The sequence below is a fragment of the Diabrotica undecimpunctata genome, chromosome 10, assembly GCF_040954645.1.
Source record: "Diabrotica undecimpunctata isolate CICGRU chromosome 10, icDiaUnde3, whole genome shotgun sequence".
Classification (NCBI taxonomy): Eukaryota; Metazoa; Arthropoda; class Insecta; order Coleoptera; family Chrysomelidae; genus Diabrotica; species Diabrotica undecimpunctata.
The window spans coordinates 47100369-47106933 of record NC_092812.1 but is presented as its reverse complement, the minus strand read 5'-3'; positions in this window follow the sequence as shown (position 1 = coordinate 47106933).

Below are 6565 nucleotides of genomic sequence, written 5' to 3'. Positions count from 1 at the left end.
AAAAAAATAAATTATCTGTATGTAGAACGTATGGATATTACTTTTCATAATTTGAACACCATGTAGCTATTAACTAGTCATTTAGATTATTCATTAAGTTAGTGTAATTAGTGTAAACTGCCACCATTACCACTGTACAATAATACCGCCATGGCGCAATTACCGTACATCAGACTTGACGATATTACTCACAAGTACTTAAATGTCTCTCTATCGAGTTTACTAAAGTAACCAAGACTATCATCAAAATCTGATTGCAATATTTCATTCTACAGGAGAAAAGCTATAGAAAACTGAATTCGAATTATATGACTCATCAATAATGTAACTCCAATCCAATATACAACATCTGAAACTATAAAAGCTTCCCCTTCAATACGCAACAATCATCTGTTTTGTACACCGCCAGGGAACTTATGTCGCCAATAAATACGACTACCTAGTTTGTTAGACTTCGATGAACGAACCCGTGTTGCCATATTTCACTTAGCACCAATACTTGATGAGAAATCATAACTTGGCATTATTACCACCCTGGCGTTTTCACCCTCACCTAACTACGAAGCGTGCTAAAGTAATCGCTCTAAATGAACCTATGTCCATGACTGAGAGATATAGCTACGACAGTTGGTTTCAAATGTTTCAGAAATTTTAAAATCATTTCAAGATTCTGGATCATTGCCTCCAAAAATAAAAGGAAAATGTGGGCACAAATGAAAAACAAGTCCGAAACTGATAAAATTCTAATAAGAAATAACAAGCTAAATTCAAGAAAGGCAAGAACAGACCTTCAAAGAGATTTATTGGATTATGGGGTTGAAATGAGTACCTCATCTGTACTGAAATGGCTTCTGAAAGTTGACCGAAAATCAAGAAAGAGAAGAAAAATCAATTTCTAACACAGAAAAATGATTCAATAATTGTTAGCATGTGCCAAAAAATACCGATCATTGACTGTTGACATTGAAAAAAGGTGATTTTCACATCACATTTATTTTTGCAGAATATAAATCAAGTTTTGTTAGACTGAACCTCTCTGAAGTTAAAGTGAACCTCTGCGACGAGATCACATCCAACAGACTGTACAATACCCTTCTAAACAGATGTTTTGTGGTTTTTTCACAACAAATGGCACTGGAAGCTTAGTTTAAATTAAAGCCATGATGAATTCTGCCAAATATATTAAAATATTTGTAGAAGGATTGTTCCATTCATGGAAACATTAAACGGAACAATATTTGGCTTCTTGTCACAATGCGAAATTGGTTTAGACTTTTATGCGGGAAAATAAAGTAAAAATGCTTGATTGGCCTGATAATTTAGACCTAAATCCCATTGGTATCTTATGGCATATTCTCAAGAAACGTTTAGCTAAGATAAATTGCACTACAAAAAAATGATAGAAAGTGATATACAAGTGTGGTTCCACGATGATGAAATGAAGAACATGTGCGCTAAACTAGTGGAGTCAACGCCAAGACGTGTTGGAGAGGTCATTTATGCTAAAGGAGGACATACTTCCTACTAATAATTTTTCAGTCTACTTATCGTATGTAATGATTAAAGGTTTTAGAAAAACATTTTTCATTTGTCCCAATTAATCCGAACTGTATAGCAATGTCGTGTAATTAGAAAAATCCTTTCAAGAGTACCACTCTATTTCTCACTCACATCTCTGATAAATACTGGTGCTTACTTACTTTTCGTATCTCTATCAGTTTTTCAAAGTTCGCTGCTTGAATGACGTTGTGATTAGCTGCCATTATGCGATTATCGTTCTACTTGGATAATAAACAGTACTGCTGTAAGTTTTGTATTTTTCTACAGTACTGTCTGCACTTCTCTGAATACTCCCATCTGTTTAAGTTGGACTTACATAGTAATCAATTCTGAGTCTAGTAAGTTAACTCCATATTCTTCTTCTTCATGGATTGGAAACCACCATGACTGTTTACACAGTCGGACATATTCTCTGACCTTCATATGATGTAGTGTAATTGATAACTTACATCTACGGCACTAGTAGGCCCAGTTTCCCTCCAAAGCTAAACATGGTGTTGTTCAGTAGTGGTTTGAATTATTACAAAAACCCAGATATTATTTAGTCTCATTTATAACGTGGTCAACGTGGTACGTGTGATGAGAGTGGTACTCAGCCGGAGATGATTACTTTGCTGCAGATTTGAGCTGAACAGAGCTGCAAATTTAGCTGAACTCGCCAACGTTTTTCTGTTGGCTTACAAATTATATTATTTCTTGAATAAATAATGTTTGTTTTGTATCTTTACAGCCGGCTTTTAAGTGTAAGAGTGAGGTCAAATTTTACTTTTCTTCAGTTCTAAATTAGGATTGCTGTTAGTAAGAAATTATCTCATTTTGAAAAATGCAGTTTTTGATGCAGGTATTGATAATTATTATTTTCTCGTTCAATAATAAAATCGTTAAATTTTTAATGGTAGATTATTATTGTCTTTAATACAGGTTTTAATAATAATGATATATTCGGTTTTATTCAGGTTCATGCTCAGTACATAGTGATTACTTTTCTATTTGTTCTTCGTAAAAAGTCTTGTAAGTCTACCAGGTTGATAGCGATTAGCAATAAACTAATATAAAACTTAGTTAAAATTTAATCTTTTAAATAGAGATAGGAGGCAATTTTTAAAACTAAACTACGTGAAGATAGTAACCAAAATATCAACATCCATTTCAATGCGGAAAGTAAAATTTAGATAAACCAGAAATTTTCGACGGATATTCCAATTGATAACAAATTGATATGTAGGAGGCAAGGCAAGATTAAATTAAATGATTAGTGATAAATGAACATGTGGAGAATTTTTGCGCCTTTGAACAAAACTACGGACTTTATTGTTACTTATAGGGTCTTCGATAGTATCAAAAATTAAAAAAGGTTTCAATGCTTTTAAAAATCTTAGGATATTAGTAGAATTGAAAAAATATAATACATATATATATATATATATATATATATATATATATATATATATATATATATATATATATATATGTATATATATATATATGTATATATATATATATATATATATATATATATATATATATATATATATATATATATATATATTTGTTTTTAATAAAAAGTTCGTCAATTACTTAATTAAATTTTTTATTTTATATTACAAAGTGGGATGTTTTGTGTATCAGGTATAAACGAAAACCTTGCTTTTCTTCACCGTAGCGGTTAGGTTAAGGATTCATGATTTTCTTGTACTTAAATATCTTCAGTTTTGCCTATATACGGATATATTTATCTCACTTCTAAGGAGCGCAGACCTAAGAAAAAAGTATGAAACTAGTTCTTGGAAGACCTTACGATCATTATAAAAGTACAATTTTTTCTAGGTCAGATATAAATGTTGGATCTACTTACTTTACTTTCGAAAACGATATTGAAATTCCGTGTGTTAAGGAAGATGTGCAATAAAATTCGTTGTAAAGACACCCAGTACCAAATTTTTATTTCGAGCACAAACCAAATTCAATAACCAAAAACATAATGCAATACTTAAAAAACTGCCTAGTACCTATGGTTATAATGACACATATTAGAATGGGAAAAACCTGGAGTGTCCGAATAAAATAAAAATATCTTCAGCTAATTCACGATCCCAAATTGATACCTTCCTTTAATAGAGAGCGATGCAGAAGACGGTACAACTCTATAGTATCCCAAGAGGTTGCTGGGTAGAATATATTACAAGACTTATGGCGATTGAAAAGCCTTACTTTAGCTTATTCCAAGAGATTGCTGGATAGAATATGCAGAGTGGCCCAAAAGCCTGGAAACGACCAATTATTTCGAAATTGCTAGTGATAATTTTACAAAATTTGAGGTACACCTATTTTGGGATACGGAGATTCCATATTTAATATTTGCAATGTTGCCAGATTTGCCGTTTCTCTTATATTATTAGTAACTTTGGTTTTCCAAATTCATCACCCTGTACATTCAGTCATTATTGGAATCTCCTATTCAATACGAGTTCAACCATATGTAACACTTATGATTTTATGTAGTCTGGAAGGTCTTAAATACATAAAACAGTGCAAAATATGTAGATTTTAATAAATTTAAATATTTAAATCTAGAATGCTGTAATTTTGGCATTTACCATTACATTAGAGGGTACGGTGACAGAAAAAGATCTTATTGTGAAGTAGCCAACTTTTTCAATGATACTTTCCCAAACCGTTCTCCTATTCATAAGGCGAGGGTACAAAAAACTGTAAAGCGATTTGAGAAATCTGGAGAAGTAAAAAATAGATACCGATCAGGTAGACCGAAAAGAGTTATGAATGACAACAAAACTTTAAATATAATGCAAAGTTTTTTTGAAGATCCACATACATCCTCACGCAAGGTTGCACAAGTACATGATGTAGGTCGTTCTTCAGTCTTACGTGTATTACGTAAAAATAAATTTAAACCATACAAAATTAACTTATTGCAAGAATTAAGTGAAGATGACTTCGATCGTAGATTAGAGTTTACTGAGGTAATGATGGATAAAATTGAAAATGATGAAAATTTCGTTAACAGAATATGTTTTTCCGATGAAGCAACCTTTACACTGTGTGGAAGTGTAAATCGACACAATTTAAGGTACTGGAGTGACGTAAATCCACACTGGATGCGTGAAAACCATACTCAAATACCACAAAAATTAAATGTATGGTCAGGTATAGTAATGTACCGTTTTTAAATAAAACGAGCGGTTCTTAATTTATATAAATATATTCATTTATAAGTTTACAGCACGAAAATATTTTATCAACTAACTTAACTCATAGAAGGTCTGCTTATATATAAAAGTTATTATGTACTATAATATTCTGGAGTAGTCCACCTCTAATTCGTTTGTTTGACGGGTCGATCTTTCCCGCGCTCGATTCATCTGGAAGCTTCTCGTCGTCTCGCGATGCAACCGTTATATGGGCTACGTCGAATGCATGTTCGTAAGAGTAGGTACACAGTTAATTGGGCCATTTTTTATTGAAGGAAATGTAACGTCAGGTAGTTACGAAATGTTACTTAGAAATGAAATTGTACCTACACTGAGAAACTTGTTTGGGGCCAATTTTAATCAGATATGGTTTCAGCAAGATGGTGCTCCAGCTCATTTTGGTGTAAATGTTCGGCGTTATTTAGATGAGATATTTCCTGGACGATGGATTGGTAGACAAGGTAGAATTGAATGGCCTCCAGGTTCACCTGATTTCAATCTTAAAAATTATTTTTATTGGGGATACTTAAAAATGCAGTTTACAAAACTAAACCAGCAAGTCTTGCAGAGCTAAGGCAACGAATTATCGATGAATCTCGAATAATTTCTAGACAATCATGGAGAAATGTGGTACACGCAGTCTACCATCGACTAGCGTACTGTCAACTCACAAATGGAGCACATTTTGAACACTTGATAAAGTAACCATTATGTTAAAAAATGTAATCTATCAATTGTTACGTTTTAATGTACACTAGTGGCCAAAATTCTGGAAACGTTTCAAAAATTTTAGTTTTGTTATCAGCATTCCTCTTTTTCACAAGACTTGTTATTTATACGTTTATCTATAACTTTATTACATCGTTTTATGCTTCCATCTATAGCCGTTAGCTATTAGTAGATATATTTAAAAAAAAATGGTACAATGATATAAAATTAGTATTTGGCATGGAGTTGACGAGACGAGCCAAATCTTCTGGTGTAATAACTCTAAACCAGTTTTGAATAATGGCTTCTATCAGTTCTCTCTTGTTGCTTGGGTTTCGGCGTGATACTAAGACTTTCAGCCTTGACCATAAATTTTCTATTGGATATAGATCGGGACTATTTCCAGGCCAAGGCAGAACAGTAACATCATGGTTTCTCAACCATTCCATAGAAGTCTTAACCGTATGACAAGGCGCTCTATCCTGCTGGAAGATGCATTGTTGGGCATCCGCTTCGAACAAATCTCTGATAGTCGGCAGCAGTTTAGCTTGCAGTATCTCTTCCTGATATTTTTTTGCATTAATATTGCCCTCTATTACTGCTAAACGTCCAACTCCATTAATGGTCATGCAAGCCCATACCATGACACCCACAGGATGCTTCATAGTGACCGTAGTAGGTACACTGGGGCAAAAGGTCTTCTCCCGGTCGGCGGCGAACAAACTTCACTCCGTCACTCCCAAAGATAGAGATTTTCGTTTCATCACTCCAAATTACTTTACTCCATTGTTCTTCTGTCCACCCTCTGTGTGCCAAAGCCCAATCAATGCGTTTTTGCCTCTGTTTTTTTGTTCAGGAACGGCTTCTTTAGGAGATTCGTGCTCGCAATCCATTTTCACACAACTTTTTTCTGATAGTGCGGTTCGATATTTGTAATCCAGTTGATTTGACAATACCGTTAATATCTTTTGCGGATCTGCGACGATTTGCAAACTTTCATTACACCTGATTTTGTGGCGCCACCACCCATTTTGTTTGCTATTTCTTGATAAGTGTAACCTTCTTCTCGAAGAATAATTGCTTTGGCT